This window comes from Lepidochelys olivacea (genome assembly GCF_965140295.1).
Source record: "Lepidochelys olivacea isolate rLepOli2 genome assembly, chromosome: 6".
NCBI lineage: Eukaryota > Metazoa > Chordata > Testudines > Cheloniidae > Lepidochelys > Lepidochelys olivacea.
The window spans coordinates 108,042,940-108,061,147 of NC_140416.1; positions in this window are offsets into that span (position 1 = coordinate 108,042,940).

Below are 18,208 nucleotides of genomic sequence, written 5' to 3' on the forward strand. Positions count from 1 at the left end.
TGCAATGAAATACTCCAGTTTCCATGCATAAAGTGTCTGATGAAGCCCCTAAATCTTTTGTTCTTTCGTTCTAGAACTGAACCAGAAAGACGGTCAAATATGTTTTATGCCACCATGAGCAAGCTGTGGAGAGGGCCATTCACTTTGGTATTTTGGTGAGGGCTGGTGGGATATTTTTATATGTAAAAAAAACTCATCTAATGTAGAAGAGGGTTGTTAGAGGATTCCATTACCTTTTTACTTCAGTAATTACTTAATGCTGAGCTTTCCTAAATTGACATGCCAGTGGGTCCTGTGGACTTGATTGCCTCGATCATTAATCTCTCTCACTCGGAGCTGAATTGCTCCATCTACTTTTCATTAGGAAGGGTTGTTAACTGTCCCCCGACACAAATCAAGGAGCTAAAGATGAGCTGTACCAGTGCAAGTCTGAGAGTATGTCTGTCTGGAAACTTCTGGAGTTTCCAAGGTGCCCTCGTCCCATGTTGCATGCTGAAATCTGTACTTAAGTGTATAAAACAGCCATGTTTGCAAATAAATGCTCATCAACATGTGAGTGTAGCAACTGAATGTTTTGTTAAGGTGCCCATGTTTGGAAATTGGGCCCAGTACTTTCCTTTCTCCATAGTCCTATATTTTAGTTGCCTGGAAGTGAAATCCATGTCAGAAAAATGTATATTTCACTAATACAGTAAATCTGGTCCAACCTATCAAGGATCATTCTCAAGTCTACCCAACATTAACAAGCTGGTTCAGTTTTTTCTCACCCAAATGTTCCCTTGGTACTGTCATCAGCCCTTGCAAAAGCAAAACAAAAACTACTTTGTTTTAGGTGTATGTTTGCCCCCCTTTTATGGTCTCTTCCTGCAAACACTTGTGCAATCAAGTTTTACTGGAATAAATGTTCATAGAAAGTGAATGTTAAGATTCTCAAATGCCCCTAATAAAATAGATTTTTTTTTTTCTTTTTGGAGTTGCAGTATCTGTAGTTTTTCATGCTTGAAGTTAGGTTATCAGTTCTTCTCTATTTGGAGAACAAAAAATGCCACATTACTTATGTGACTAATCATAACTAAGCAATACAGCTTTGCTTTCAAATAGCAAACCAGAAACAAGGGAGTTTAAGGGGTTGGTAGAACTCCTTGAATAATTTGAGCAAAGTGTCACCTAGTCACGGCCATCCCATAAAGGGAGCATAAACTAGGCCAGTAACCCTCAGATGGCAGCTTTTGTGCCACAAGTAACTCTTTAAAGTGTCTCCTGTGGGTCTTTGCAGTACATGATATTAAAACACTGAGAGACTTAATTATTAACCAATCAATTTTAATTAGCCAATAACCAATATTACTACGTTAACAAATTATCAGCTTGCACTACATTATTAATTTATTTATTGTGAGAATAATATATAAACTAAATATTTCCCATCATACTGTTTAAATATGAATCTATAGTACTATAGTAAATGAAACAATGAATTCACACCGCTGTGGCTCTTTTGGCTCTTGAACCAGAGGTCTGAGAATCACTGAACTAGTCAATTCTATTTCATGATGCACTAATCGTTCATTTGCAAGCGTTGTAGGGTAAGCTTCCCCTCCCGTGCCCGCTGGATTCCAATGCCTTTTATATTGCACATGCAGTAGAACCTCAGAGTTCTGAACACCTCGGGAATGGAGGCTGTTCGGAACGCTGAACAAAACGTTAGGGTGGCCCTTTCAAAAGTTTACAACTGAACATTGACTTAATACAGCTCTGAAACTTTACCATGCAGAAGAAAAGCGGCGCTTTTCACCATCTTAATTTAAATGAAACAACCGCTCATTTAAACAGTTTCCTTAATTTGTCCAAAAAAATTAAGTCTTTTGTCTCTGCTGCTGCAGGATTGTGTACTTCCAGTTCCAAATGAGGCGTGTGGTTGACTGGTCAGTTCATAACTCTGGTGGTTGTAGCTCCGATGTTCTGTGTACTGTTCGCAGTTGATGCTGGTGTCCTGCTCAGGCCCCTAAGATCTCACTTTAGAATCTGGATGCAAGAAGATAGCCCCAGTAAATAACTATTGACAACATAACACCTTATCTATTCAGTATTGTACACTGCCCAATAGCCCCTTAATTATGGAATGTGCTTATTCTTTTTCTCCCAGATTCTTTCCTTTTTCAAACCACTTAAAACACCTGTGAGTTTATAATTATGTGAGAGAATAAAACTCCCCTCTTCTAGATTTGCCAGGCATTTTGCCATCTTTGTGTCTATCCTTTAGAGGAGGGAGGGTCTCAGAGATCAGGCTGCAGCTGAAACATCTACACTGCAATTAAACAGCCCTTTAGCCTGAGCCCTGCAAGCCTCAGTCAGCTGGCAAGGGCCAGCCCTGGGAGCCCACTTACAGTATAGACACACCGTAAGGGCCCTCCCCCGCCCCCAGCAGGAACAGTCTTTATTTTTGTGTATTGTACAGGGATATGAATGTTGCAGGCACTAAACATAGGAGCTCATACAAGTCCCTGTTGTACTACATGTCTTTCCATTGACTTCAGTGAGAATTGGACCAGGCTGCTGCTAACTTTACAGCAAACACTATCTCAGATGATTACCAATCAGCTGCTCTCATTAGTATCAAGGTCTAGGCAGAAACCTGACAGGAAAAGATGCAGGAATTTGTGCTTACTAATGGCCTGTTCACTTCTCTGCTTCTCCACTGTCTAACGAGGGACCAAATTAGCATACTGTGTGTGAAGGCAGCAAGGTATCAGCAATGCTGTCTCAACCAGATGCTGCTTTCATTTGATCTTTAACACTCTCCAAAAAGCTACACTGCACTGAGGGTTTATGGGAGAGGATTAGATTTGTATTCAGCCCACACTTTTTGCAGTGTTTTGTCTTCTAGTGATAGCCTTTTCTTGGGTCGAATTGCTTTATTCTCTATGGGTTCAGTAGTGACATGGGAACACGAGGGCAGTAAAGAGGGTGAGTCTCGTTTACTGCTGCTTTATCATATATGAAGCTGTCCTGACAAGCAGCGGAGCGTTTTTGCTTGTGTTTTTACATTTAGAAATTCAGAGGTAGTCTGTGTGGAAACAGGATTGTGACACCACAATAGTACAGTTGAACCTCAGAGTTATGAACACCAGAGTTACGTACTGGCCAGTCAGCCACACACCTCATTTGGAACTGCAAGTACGCAATCCAGCAGAGACCAAAAAGGAGGGAGGGGGAAAGGAAATACAGTACAGTGCTGAGTTAAACATAAATTACTAAAAAAAAAAAAAAAAAAAGGGGAAAGTTGCATTTTTTTCTTCGTAGTAACAGTTCAAAGTTGCATTAGGTCAATGTTCAGTTGTAAATTTTTGAAGGAACAACCATAATGTGTTGTTCAGAGTAACAAACATTTCAGAGTTGCGAATGGTCTCCATTCCCGAGGTGTTCGAAACTCTGAAGTTCTGCTGTAAGTAAAGTGAAATCTGATCCATTGAGACAGGAAGTAGGTTTTACGTGGAATGTTTTAAAACCATGTTTAACCACACCTACTTTACTAAAATACTGGAGAGGACTGAAGTTTTGCTAAAGCTCAGGCACCTCCACCTCTGTTAAAGGCTTCAGACATGAGCCACCACAGGTTAGAAATTTGTTTTTTAACCTCTACGGTCGGTCTGCACTGCACGCTCCTTACAGCGGCAGGTAGAGTACAGTGCCCCCAGCATGGGTATAAATAGCATGTTGATGGTGAGGCACGGCTTGGGCAAGTAAAGACACGCCCGAACCCTGTGGATATGTACCCTACATGGCTGTCTACACGCCCAGGCAGTGCCTCCTCTGTCTACAGTACAGTTTTTAGCAGGGTAGTGTCCCACGGCTGGAGCCCGTCACAAGTTGCTGCTGGAGCCTTTCCCCACTGCCGCCCTCCTGCCAGAGTCTTTCACAGACACACGTCACTACACGCTACAGTGCAGATGCAACCTGCTTTTTGTTGTGGCGTGTAGCTACATGTATCCGACGCACACCACTCCACTGGCATGCAGTGCAGACATAACTTAAGAGTAGCGGGGCAGTCCTGTGGAATTCAGAGCACTACCAAACATTGTTACTGTGCTTATACAGTGGAGGAAAGCTAAAATGGCTGCCTGCTTGGGCCAGAACTCAAACCAAGGTTAACTTGCCTGAGAGCTGAATGCAGAAGATGCTTGTGTCAGTGAGAAAAAATCGTGAAGGCTGCTCACGGCTAGGGAATTCTAGGAGTTGCCTGCTCGTAGGAAGGATGTATCCAACTGCTTGTGTAACACTTGGATTGCCACACTAGTTTTATTTTTTTGTAGCAAAAGCCTGTGAGCAAATATTGTGCAGCCGCCTGCTGACAATTGTGTATGTGGGGTGAAAAGTATTTCATGACATTTGTAGTGCAGAATTCTCTGCAGTGGAGATGTTTCAGAGTAACAGCCGTGTTAGTCTGTATTCGCAAAAAGAGAAGGAGTACTTGTGGCACCTTATGAGTACTCCTTTTCTTTCTGCAGTGGAGAGGCATCCAAAAGGGCCTAGCCACATCAGGATGCCATTTCACTAGGCGCTGTACAAGTACACAAGCGCTGGACAAGTTAGTGTTGCTTATTTTGAGTAGAAGGAAGGAGAAAATGGACTTAGCCCAGTTGTCTGGTAGCGGGAAATATGTATAAAATGTAGCATGGGACTGGAACTTTGCCCTATTAAGTCAATGGGAGTTCGGCTGTTAGCTTTAGTGGGAGCAGGATTTGGCTCTGGCTGGTTCGAAGTATGGCTGACTAGGATGGTGATGTGCCACAGAGACTACATGAAGGTTGTGGGTCCGTACTTAAATGCTGCTAGAGATGTTCTACGGTTGCAGTGAGTACACGGCACTAAGACTCCAGCTGTCTGTCAGGTGTTCTGGGAAGAGACCTCGCTGTAGGCCTGGTTCTTTAGCCATCTCAAATTCTACAGTGTCCTTGTATAACTGAGGTGCTGGTAGGAGGCACCGCCACTGGCTTGGTTCTTGAGCTATGAAAGCCCCTACTATGACCTACTATGGAGCAGTAGTAGAAGCAACTAGAATAGATGAACGTGGATGGGTTAGTCCACGTTAAGAGTTTTCCAGCTCTGCATTGAAAACACACCAGTCATTTCCTGTTTTGTTACTGCGTCTAGAGTTAAAGAGCAGGTTTAGGACAAGCAGGAAGAGCGTAATGATTGCAACTATATCAACCAGATCTCCAAAGCCCAGTCTGCACAAGAACCTGACCCACTGATGATGTCCAGTGGTCAGTGACAAGTGCCTTGAATCAATGTTGAAAATGATTTGAGGTGCTGGTGTAGACGGGAGCATTTTCAGCAGACTGATAAAGTCAGATTGTGATGTGATTCTACCCGATATCTGACTTGGCCCCTTCAGCCCTGTAACAATTTCTGAATCGGTGCTGAAATGTTTGTCCACTGCATATGCTTGCAGAAAATCCTTTTTCTGCCTGCATTCAGGAGACCCATTCACAACAATTAGCAGCAGCAGGTCATTTTCCTGGAGTAGCTGGGGCTTTGGAGAACAGTGTCTTACTTTCTTTAATGTGTGACTGTTTTTTGATTCTGAATGAGTTGTTTTTGTACAGGAACCCCTAGAGTCAATCATCTATGTGGGCTACGGCATGATTTGTTTTGTTTTTCTGATACACTAATTATTCCTAAGAGGCATAATTTCTGCTCTGTTTTAAGATATTTCAGTTTTGATGACAAAGTAACATATTGTTTAAGTAAATTAGTATGTGAAAACTGTGTGCCCCGTAGTGTTTGATTAATGCCTGCAGAAGCTTTCTGAAGGCACATGCGTGTGGCAGGGGGCCAAAAGAGGGTGCATGCCAGCTGTCTGAAGTTTCTTTTCCAGCAAAGATTTAGGAGGAATTTTGTGGGAACTGCTAGGAAAGTGCATAGGTGGTTTTTTTTTTTTTATTATTATTATTTATTTATTTATTTATTTATTTTAATAGTCAGTCTGCTTCTAGGAGGAAAGAGATATTTTGTGGGGGATGTTTGGTTAACTCCACAAAGCCCCTTAGCTGTTGTGCTTTCAGAAATTGCTTCAAGTTGCTGAAAGCAATCATTGGGCTCATCTTGAAATTGCAGTTATGGGGGAGAGTCCTCTTTTGGCCATTTCCAGTGTCAACACTTCAGAAAGGATGTTGGTAAGATTGGAGCGGGTTCAGAGAAGAACTACAAGAATGATTTCAGGCCCATGAGAGACTAAAGGAGCTCAATCTATTTAGCTTATCAAAGAAGTGACTTGATTCATGATCTAGAAGTACCTACAAGGAGAGAAGAATTTTGAGAGCAGAGGGAGGGCTCTTTAGTCTAGCAGAGGTATAACAAAATCCAGTGACTGGATGCTGAAGCTAGACAAATCAAAACTGGAAGTAAGGGACATGTTGTTAACAGTGAGGGGAATTTACCACTGGTTACATCAGGATGTGGCAGAATCTGAGCTATGGCATATCACTTTGAAAGACACTCCGGCTTTATTTATAGACTCGCGTGATAGAGAACCCACAAAGTCCCTAGGCAAGTTGTTCCTGATTAATTACATTCACTGTTTTAAAAGGCGTGCCTTATTACTACCCCAGTTTGGTCTAACTTCAGCTGTCAACCACTGGACCTCATTGTGCCAAAGTGCAGTCTACAACCAGAAATCTGTGCCCCCTATTGATATTGGTAAAGCAGGATCAAGTCACCACTTCACCTTCTTTCGGATAAATGAAACAGATTGAGCATCTGAAATCTCTCACCACAATCTCTCATGTTTTCCAGACCTTGAATCACTCTTGTATCATTCAACAGCATGGTGAATGGTAGCAGTGGTTGTGATATGAGGGCGTTCTTTTATCTTTGGTGGTGGCGTTATCCAGAGATACTGTCTGGAATATCTGGTCTAATGGGTTTCCTTCATTCCATCTGCTTTAAAGATAAGATGCTCCTCTACCTTCCAGCCTAACAGGGTTTTGCTGTAGCAACCTCCCTCTTATCAATGAAACTGACTTCCTTTCTTTGTATGTTGTTCACACAAGACTACTGAGCAGGAATGAAATGTGCATCTGTGGATGTGCTGACTGTTTGGGGAATTTGGCAAAAGCTAGTATCCTAGCACACAGGAATGTTTTAAGTGCAATAAGGGATTAAACGTTTGCCCAACAAGTAGAGCAGTATGTTAAATGCTTGAAAGAAAGCTTTCCTGGGGGGCTCCTGCTAAACTCACTTTCTGATCCTTGAGCACATCCAACTGGAAATCCAGATTGATTCTGCCGCCTCTCAGCTGTGATCTCTGCACTCTATTAGGCAGAAGGCAAAGTGCAAATCTTTAGCAGTTAAACAGAGTCCATAAGGAAATGGCGCTGTGCTGTCGATCTGGGGGTCTTGTGGGACTAGAAATCCCAAGTCACTGTTACTGAATAGGGCAGCGAATTGGAATCCTCAGATAAGGAAAAGGGCAAGATGGCTGTCTTTTTATTATTATTCCTAGGCAGAAATATAAAGATAGTGATAATACTGTATTGGGTAAGCCACTTTTATTCAGTCATAAGAACAGCCACACTGGGCCAGACCAATGGTCCATCTAGCCCAGGATCCCGTCTCCGAGAGTGGCCAGAGGAATGACCAGAACAGGGCAATTTCAAGAGATCCATCCTTTGCCATCCAGGCCCAGCTTCTGGCGGTCTGCAAGAGATTCTTACATGTAGCCTCCTAAACAGGCGGTGAAACGTAAGCATCTCCGCTTCCTGTGATGCTCTCCTGGGCCATGTGTTTCTATGCCATAGGGAGGGATGGGGAACTAGTTTGACAATGGTAGGAGCAGGGACATGCACAAGGAGAGACAAGCAGGGGCATTCTCCCCCCATCACCCCCCCTCCCAGTAATCAGCGCGGGAGGCACAGAGCTCCTCTGGCCCCCAAGGCTGGGGCGGGGACCAAGAGCTCCTCCAGCCCAGAGCCACAGCAGGAGCACAGAACACCCCTCTCCAAAAAAACAGTAACATTAAAATTCCTGCATGTACCCCTGATTAGGGGGCTGGTGTCCTGACATCTCTAACTGGTACGGCAGTCACTTTTGTCTTACTTTTCATCTGGTCCTCTTCCTTCCCCCATCCTCCATTTATCTGTTACCCACCTGTTGTCTCAATCTATGGAGCGAGATTGTAAGCTTGGAAGGGCAGGAACTGTGGTTTTTACCATATGTAGAAAAGGAAGGCGCTGATCCACAACTGGAGCCTCTTTGAGCTAACACAAAAGAATAACTAATAAAAGATCTAGTGTAGATTTGTTAGGTAGCAAATGCCAGCTCCAGTGGAGAGGCTGATCTATATCAGAACATTAAAGACACTAGTCAGTCATATCGTAACTGACAGTATAGATTTTTTTTTAAATGTTCTGAGTGTTATTAAATGGTCAATAAATCTGGCCCAAACACATGACTGATTTTGGAACATAAGGGCCATACCGGGTCAGACTAAAAGTCCATCTAGCCCAATATTCTGTCTTCCGACAGTGGCCAATGCCAGGTGCCCCAGAGGGAATGGACAGAACCGGTAATCTCAGGAAGTGATCCATCCCCAGTCGTCCATTCCCAGCTTCTGCTTTTTTGCTTAAATTCTAACTATGTTCAATCAGGTCAGATGGAGAGGATGCTGAGAGACCCTCCAAAGTGTTTGGTGATTCTGTATTGAATCTTCTCAAAGGTAAATTTCCATCCTGAGATGACATCACTCAAATCTCATGTTCACCCAGAAGATTATTTAGCACCTAAATTGATAAAAGCATCTCAGGAGTTTTGAAATAATTGGAAAGCTATTGGATCTTTGAGGGAGGCCAAGCGAAGGATAAATGGGACTATTTAAATGATCTCCCATTAATGCAGACATGAAAGTACTGGCAGACTGCTAGCTGGTAGATAAGAAAAAATGATTATGTAGAAACTTGATTTGAACCTAGTGGGATTTATTGAAGTCAGCCTGCTGCTAACCTTAAGCAGTGGACAAAAATTATGTGCTGTGTTGGGAGAGAAATTTGCAAACTCTGATACAGAATGAGTAATAAGTGTAAATCAACTCAAAACGAGCTGCGCGTATTCTCGGAACAGAAGAATACACAAGTGCAGCATTTGACTAGATTGCTAGGCCTTAAAATAAGATGATGATGCCTACATTTCATATAGGCATTTGCTGGCATTTTCTATATTTATAGAAGCAGACTCTATTGGTTTATGTGATCTCCTACACACTACAGTTTAGTTTCACTACAGTGTAATCACCCAGATAGATAACATCTTGCATATGGTACTCTCTTCATACTCTCCTAGATGTCTGTGATAATACCCAATAACCTATCCAGTTCATCTGATACTGCAACCTGTTACTTGAGAGCTAACTATAGAGCCGGCGGTATTACTTTCCAATCTGGATCCTCCCATTTACACAGAGGCTTTCAACCACATGGCTATCAAAGTTCTCTTCAAAGTTTACAGCCCCCTCCCTCCTTGTAACTGCAAGAGGAGTGAAACCAATCTTTTCTCTTTTGTGTAAAGGAGACTATAATTAAATGTCCCTTTTCCTTGACATTTCCTATGATGATCTAAATTAGAGTTAGGCTGAAGCATTTGTTAGAGATTCAGGTGGTGTTGCCATTTATTTTATATAGTCCTGATGGTACTCAGTAGCTCCAGTCAGGATCGGGTCTCCATTGTGGTTGGTACTGTGCAAGTCTATATGAAGACATGGTTCCCTCTTTAAAGACCTTCCTGACCCGCAGATTTGTGTTGCTTGTGAACTTCCCACAGAAGCCTATTTTATTCATCTATCGTGGGTTACACAAGTTACAAGCCAGCAGTGGGTATGTCTACACTGTAACGTAAGTCCGGGCCCAGACTCAGGCTCAAGCCTAACCCCCGTTCCATCTACACACAAATCATGCTGACTCAGGGTCTCAGGACCCTGTGGGGGTGGAAGGTCTGAGTACAGCAGCAACCCAGTGAGTCAGCTTTCCATTGTCTTTCCATTGTCTTTTGACCACCAAGCCACTATCAGAGATCCTTCTGTGATTGCAATGGAGACCGAACAGAACAAGCCTTTTGCAAAGCACGCTACTTCTTGGTCATGGGATCACAGCTTGATTTTGGTGACTCTTTGGTGCAAGGCCAGAAAAACTGTGGACCAGGAATGATCCTGCACACCAGCAAATAGCCAAGAAGCTGAGAGTGTTGCAAATTTACTGGACCGGGGACCAGTGCAGGGAGTGGATTAAGTAGCTCAAGAGTGAGTACTGGAAAACCAGGGACCAGAAGTGCACCTCTGGTAACTTGCCAACATTGTACCCATTTGATGAGGAGTTTGACTGGGTGCTGGGCACTGTGCCCAGCAGAAAGCCAACTATGGTGCATGATGATTTGGTCAGCTGGGATGGTGCCCTGCTGGTCCAAGAACTGACAGGAGTCAGCAGCCAGCAACCCAATCAAACAGCCTGTTTGATGCACCCCCAAGGAACAGCTTGCAGCAGACACAGAAGGGACAGGAGCTACCCTACCCCCATTTCATATGTAGTGTCATTCACAAGCACATTGAATGTGAATCAAGCCACTCTCCTAACCCAATGAATTAGCCCTATTCCCCCACAAGCACAGTCAGTGGAACTATTCCCCCTCTTCCACTGGGCCATGCAAGTTCCTAAAGTGGGAGCACAAACAGTGGCATAGCCAGGTGGAAAAAACAGGGGGAGCGGAGATTAAAAAAAGTACTCACCCGGCAGTGCTCCAGTCTTCAGCAGCACTTCGGCATTGGGTCCTTCACTCACTCCGGCGGGATTTCAATCTGCTAAAAGCCCATTCGACCACATTCAACACCTGCTGAGAGTGTAATTAAACCGTCTCTTGCCAGGGCCTCTGAAATCCGGTTACAGTTTCATAAGCCAAGGCAAAAGCGGATATGTGAGGTCCCCCAGCATAACGGTAGGGACAGTAACTCCATTTATGACCATGTCTTTTGGTGGGAATAATGTCCCAACTTGTCCATGAATGTTGACTCCTGAGCGGGGAAAATCCCTGGCACCATGAACTTTCCCACTGCAGCCCACATTGAAATTCATAAATTGACCTCTGTGATCCATGAAGGCCTGCATAGCAATGGAGTAGTATCCTTTGCAGTTTATATACTCATGTTCTCCTTGAGGAGGGCATATTATGGGCACACATCAATGGCCCTGGTGCAGTTAGGGAACCCCATTCTCTCAAAGTCAGCAATTACCTCAGGAATAGCTTTTATGCCTGCCATTGCATGCCTGATTGCCAGAGAAACCTCCACCACCACTTTACTCACAGTCGACTTTCTGATGCCAAATTGATTGGTGACAGCACTGTAGCAGTCTGGGGTAGCCAGCTTCCAGACCGATATAGCAACCTCTTCTGGACCAGCCAAGGTTACCTCATGCATGTGTCGTTACGCTGGAGGATTGGGGCGAGCTGCTCACAAAGCTGCAGAAATATTCTGGACCCACTGCTGGTCATCCCAGGTCTGCATGATGATGTGATCCTACCCGTCTATGCTTGTGGCCCTGTGCCAGAAGCACTGGTTTACTTAGTTAGCCTCAGTAGTTATAGCAAGTGTAATGAGCAGCATCAGCCCGTGCAAGTCTGCTATCATGTGCTCTGTCAGGTGCCATTAATGGGTCAGAAAATGCCTCTCTGAAGCTCTACGAGATTCCTGACACAGGAGTGAAAGCACAAGCAAGAGAAGTTCATGAAAAGGCACCTCCTCCATATTGCTTGGCAGGCTGTGATGGTGGGCTGTTCAGACTTCCTGTAGTGCAGGTGGGCAGTAAAGTTTTCCCACCATGGATGATGGTCAAAAGGCTGGAGCGGCCACATTTCAGGAGGGCATTAGGGAGTCTGGGATATTCTTGGTTTGACAAGGGTCTATGTGCTGTAGTGTAGACACCAGAGCACAGGGTTCGAGCCCAGGTTAGAAAATTCTTAATGTCGGGTTAACAATCAGTGTAGATGCTCAAGCCCCAGGTTCTCCAACCTGGGTCAGCTGACTCAAATCCCACTAACCCTGGGCTTGCATTGCAGTGTAGATAAACCCGGCTGAGGTGTGTGTTTTATGTAACAAACTACATTGCGAGAATACTAGGTATGCTTCATTGTCAATGTCATTCTAGCCATCTGTTGTTCAGCACCAAGGTTTAAAAGGTGGAAGGAAAATAATCTGTCAAACTTTCTTCTGTAAAACCATATCACTTGGTGGACAGCAGCATATATAAAAATCTGTCGGAATAAAGGCAACACTGTAGGATACTAAGTGTCAAAATGAAATTTAGCTGTCAAAAGAGAAAATAATATACTAAAACTCCAAGCAGAAAATGCAAGGAAGATCAACATGCTTTAACATGTAGCCTTTGCTAGGACCTGTATTATTCATTCAGTCTTCTCACTCTATCACTCCAAACAATATTGGTCAATTAAACACAAATTGACCTCTGAGTATATGAGCTCCTGTGATGGCTCTTTAAAATTCCAGTTCAAGCAACTATGTTAAATGACATGTCAATTTAATTATATATTGCATCAGTTGAATCTCTAACAAAGTCTCTGCTTTAACTCTAACTTAGATTATCACAGGAAACATCAAGAAAAAGGGCCATTTAATTATAATCGGCTGTAGACACAAAACAAAAGAAAGGATTAGCTCAATATTAATTTCCTCCACAAGGACTAAACCACCACCAAGAATCCTGATTGCCAACGATCAGCTTTCAAGTGATATATACAGTAGCTGATGTGCAACCAATGTGGGAGGATTGGTAAATATAATTTACTTCTACTAGTAAGTTGATAGCTACCACTCCAAAAATGTGCTCTATGATAAATCAACAATGGATTTCTCAAGTACACATGTTTATTCAATTGCTTGTTTAGCTTCCAGCCACATCATGTCTTTTTTTCTCCTTGTACATGCCTCTGCTGGAGTGCTGGGAACTTCCCTGTTTCTTAAAGTGAACTTAGTGCTCATGGAAAGTACCGGAGACAGAAGTCTTCTAGCTACAGACAAGTGGCAGCAGCCCACAATGGATCTAGTGTGGTGTTCACTGGACCATTAAAGTTGATTTTCAATAAGTCTAGGAGAACTGGGGAAGACTGGAAGAAAGCGAACATTGTGCCCATTTTTAAAAAGGTTAAACAGGATGACCTGAGTAATTAACAGCCTGGCATTGATCTGGGGCAATAGAATGGAACAGCTGATATGGGATTCTATGAATAAAGAATTCAGTGAGAGTAATGTGATTAATACAAGTCAGCATGGGTTTATGGAAAATAAATTCTCTGCACTTGTCCTTGTTGAACGTCATCAGATTTCTTCATCAAATTTTCCTCCAATTTGTCTAGGTCACTCTGGACCCTATGCCTACCCTGCAGTGTATCTACCTCTCCCCACAGTTTGGTGTCATCTGCGAACTAGCTGAGGGTGCAATCCATCCCCTCATCCAGATCAGTGTTTCCCAAACTTGGGACACCACTTGTTCAGGGAAAGCCCCTAGCGGGCCGGGCCAGTTTGTTTACCTGCCGTGTCCACAGGTTCGGCCGATCGCGTCTCCCACTGGTTGCGGTTCACTGTGCCCGGCCAAAGGGGGCTGCTGGAAGTGGCAGCCAGTACGTCCCTTGGCCCACGCCACTTCCCACAGCCCCCATTGCCTGGGCACAGTGAACTGTGGCCAGTGGGAGCCCCGATCAGCCGAACCCACGGACGCGGCAGGTAAACAAACTGGCCGGGCCTGCCGGGGCTTTCCCTGCACAAGCGGTGTCCCAAGTTTGAGAAACACTGATCCAGATCATTGATAAAGATGTTAAACAAAACCAGCCCCAGGACCAACCCCTGGGGCACTCCGCTTGAAACCGGATGCCAACTAGACATCGAGCCGTTGATCACTACTCGTTGAGCCCAACAATCTAGCCAGCTTTCTATCCACTTTATAGTCCAGTCATCCAATCCATTCTTTTTTAACTTGCTGGCAAGAATACTGTGGGAGACCATATCAAAAGCTTTGCTAAAGTCAAGATACATCACATCCACTGCTTTTCCCCACATCCACTGAGCCAGTTATCTCATCATAGAAGGCAATCAGGTTGATCAGGCATGACTTGCCCTTGGTGAATCCATGTTGACTGTTCCTGTTCACCTTCCTCTCCTCCAAGTGCTTCAAAATGGATTCCTTGAGGACCTGCTCCATGATTTTGCCTGGGACTGAAGTGAGGCTGACCAGTCTGTAGTTCCGTGGGTTCTCTTTCTTCCCTTTTTTAAATATGGGCACTATATTTATCTTTTTCCAATTGCCCGGGACTTCCCCCAATCACCATGAATTTTCAAAGATAATGGCCAATGGCTCTGACTAACATGACTTGTTGCAGTATTAATTGCAGCTGAAAAGGAAGGAAGGTCTGTGATAGTCATGTTTGTAAAGTGCACTGAGATACTCAGATAGAAGATACTATAGAACTGCAGAGTATTGTTTCACCTCCCACCATGTTAACCCAAGACCTTGAAGCATGACTGTACGTTTCCAGAATTGCATGAGCTTCATCTTTTTTGTAAATTGTCTGTTTAAAGTTGGATTCTGTAGCCCCAGAGCCTCCTCTCTCTGGGAAACCTAGTCTTATCTGATCTACTTAAAACAATATAACTCACAATGTGATAGTAGAATTTACTTGCTGGATACGTTCTTGGAGGGAGCACAATGATTCAAGTCTGCGGCTATATCCTGTGGTCCACAATAGCTTAAAATGAAAAATTAAGCTTTCAAAAATGGGCACAGTGTAATCCCAAACCAATTCCACAGCATTTCAGTGTACACAGTGTTCCTCTGGTTGATCACCAGACTTGTTTTATGGGTTCCTTTTCTTCACCATCCCCACCAAAAAGTGAAAAATCGGATTATTTTGAGCTTCTGAACAGCTAGTTCTGATTTTCCGAGACCATAGAAAAGAAGTGCTGTACTATTTCTTATTGGCAGATAAATGATGCCTGGTGAAATGCAGATCTGAAATGCAAACATGGGAGAACAAGTGACTTTGAAATCAAAGCAGGAAAATGCAGCCGTTAAATAATTATGTGCTTGACAAATAACAGCACAGATGAACTGAATTGAGCTGCCCAGTTTCTAAAAACAGATGGTTACTTAAATTAAGAAGCAATTAAAGTCTTAATTAGTGACCCTTCACACAAACCAAGAATTGTCAACTGAGCTGAACAAATAATTTTTTTAAAAAGGTGAATAACTTAATTTGAAAAACATTGCAAAGATTGCAGAATAAATGACCTGACAAATATTCACCCAACTCCAGTCAGTGGTTTACATGAATATCAAATATGTTTGACTTTAGAATTGCTTGGTGCAATTTAGTTATATATATAAAATTAGGCTGAAGATATTCCAGAGCTCAGTTCTTAACTTATCCTTTCACTTGGCAGGAGCAGCTCTTGGAGGCTTTTTTCCCCTTTCATTCTCTATGATTAATTGTTTCACATCCTGGAACATCTAAGAAAAGAAGGCAGGTAAGGGGAAAACAGTAATTCATTATTATTGTTGGGACAAGATCACCGTCCCATAAATTCCAGCGCCTATTTCTCATGTACATTAATAATGAATCTGAATTTTGTTAGTAAATAGGATCACATAGTACCTGTATGAAATAACATCTAATCTAAAACTGTTCTAGTATTCAGAGTAGCAGCCATGTTAGTCTATATCTGCAAAAAGAAAAGGAGGACTTGTGGCACCTTAGAGACTAACAAATTTATTTGAGCATAAGCTTTCGTGAGCTACAGCTCACTTAATCCTAGTATGATGCATTCCAGTGGAATGCATGTGTCTCCAAGACAGAGTAGCAGGCTGCTGGAAGAATGCACATGGTGGGCAAAAAATGTTATCTGTGCAAAAAAAAATTGGAATAAAATTCATCTTGTTTAATTTAAGCCAAGATTCATTATTCTTGTTATTTTGATGCACAGTACCCGTGGGTATGTGAGAGAGGTGTTGAAAACAGAGGAGTGGGTTTGGATGAAAAGAAGGGAGGAAGGGAAAAATCAAAAAGGAAAGAGAGAGAATGCAAGAGGAAGGCAGGAATGAAGTAATGAAAGGGGGAAATGCAAAATAAGCAGAGCAAAAGGCTGAAAAGCATCATCCCTTCCACTCTCAGTAGTTGAAAAGAGTATCTGCATGTGATGTACTGTATTCAATTCAGAGTTGGTTGTTGTCATAAAACCTATTGCTATTCTTCTCCCTGCTCTGCATTCATATTAATTGAGGGCTTATATAAGCAAAGTGTTTCTGTTTAAAACAATATTAGTAATGTATTAGTTTCATTTGATTGTGAAGCATTAAGTTCAGCAGCTGGACAATTTTAAAGTAACGTTATAAGAAAGAAAATAAAAACAGATGCACAGTGTTTTCCAGAAGGAATGCTCTTTCTGAGTCAGTTTGTTGTCATAGCAGGGACAGGGAGTGATTGAGGTTCAGAACTGAGGGTAAATATGAGACTCACCTGATGCTTGAAAGAAGATATCCCGGCTACTATGAGTACAGAGCTTCTCCGTTAGCTCATTAAGTAGAGCTATTGCTTTGGGATGTAAAGGTCCTTCGTCCAAATTCCAGCTGGGGCAGATAATTCTTCTGGGGCAGATATTTGGACCATTTAGTCAGATGGTGAAGGAAGTCAGAGAGATTCTGGCCTGGTGGCATTTGCATCTGCCCTGCTATAGACCTTGCTCGGGGAGATCAAGAAAGAGATCAGACAACCTGAAGTTTTTTAAAAAATGGTCATCAGGGATAAGAGGCCCCTGAGAGCCCCAATAATATAAAAACAAACAAAATCAAATTGTTTCAGGCTGTGAGCCTGTGAAGTAGTCAAACATCCTAGACTGGAAGCAATGTGGGGCAGGGACCATCCTTTTGTTCTATATTTCTACAGCACCTAGATGATGGGGTCCTGGTTTGTGACTGGGGCTCCAAGTAGCTAAGAAATACAAATAATAATAATCATAATAACTAATAACCACTGCTGAATAGGAGAAAATCCAGGTCAATGGAGCCTAACTTCTGCTTAATTTATGCGCGTTCGTGATGTACAGGGCAGAGGATTAGCAGAATGGGAAAGCTGGGAATGTTGTAGTATGAAGGCAGGATTCTAGGGTCCAGGTCCTGAGTGCTTGCTAACCCGAGTCAGACTGCTTTGTGTGGGGACAGAAGTGGGGCTTGGACTCAAACCTCAGTCAGTGTCCAGGCTTAGCGTGCAATGTAGATGTATCCTGTGAGTCTTGTAAAAATGTCAGGTTTCAGAGTAACAGCCGTGTTAGTCTGTATTCGCAAAAAGAAAAGGAGGACTTAGTATGTATCCGATGAAGTGAGCTGTAGCTCACGAAAGCTTATGCTAAATAAATTGGTTAGTCTCTAAGGTGCCACAAGTACTCCTTTTCTTTTTGTAAAAATGTATTATGTATAATGAAGATAGCTTTGCTTGAGGAGCTACTGATATAGTCAGACCCCCTTTGTTAATAACATACATTCTGTTGCTGGTTTGGGTTCTTAATGTGTAGTGCCCAGTTAAATAGCAGATCTTATGCATTAAACTCTTCTAATGAATGTCTGTGACTCTGTTACCACCTATAAGCTTGAAATGCATGGTTGTGTGTCTGACCTTTTCTCTGGACTTATTGTTTGTTTAGCTAAGATCTTTTTATCACTGCATGCATCTGTAAGCCCCATCACTTTTGAAATGCTCTCCCACCCACAGTATATATGCTGTAGGTTGTACATGATTTTAAAAGAAGCAGCCCATTAGTGAAGTGATAAACGAGTGCTTAACTCCACAACATTTCACTTGGGTGTCCTTTATTTCTCAGCTCTGGATCACCAGCCATCTGTGACTCAGGTTCAAGATAAGAAGTTTAATACAACAAGCTTCCCCCCCGCCCCTCCCCACTTCAGTAGCTGTAGAAGCAGATGGTCCAAATAGTTACAATTAATAACTTCATACATCAGGGTTCAATGATCCAAAGAACTCTGCTCTCTTGCCTAGACTGGAATATCTAGTCTTCCCTTAATATCTAAAACCCTAGGAACAATTGTGTACAATTTTTTAAATATGGATAGCTATGTTGCTATGCAGTCCACATATAATGTTGTAT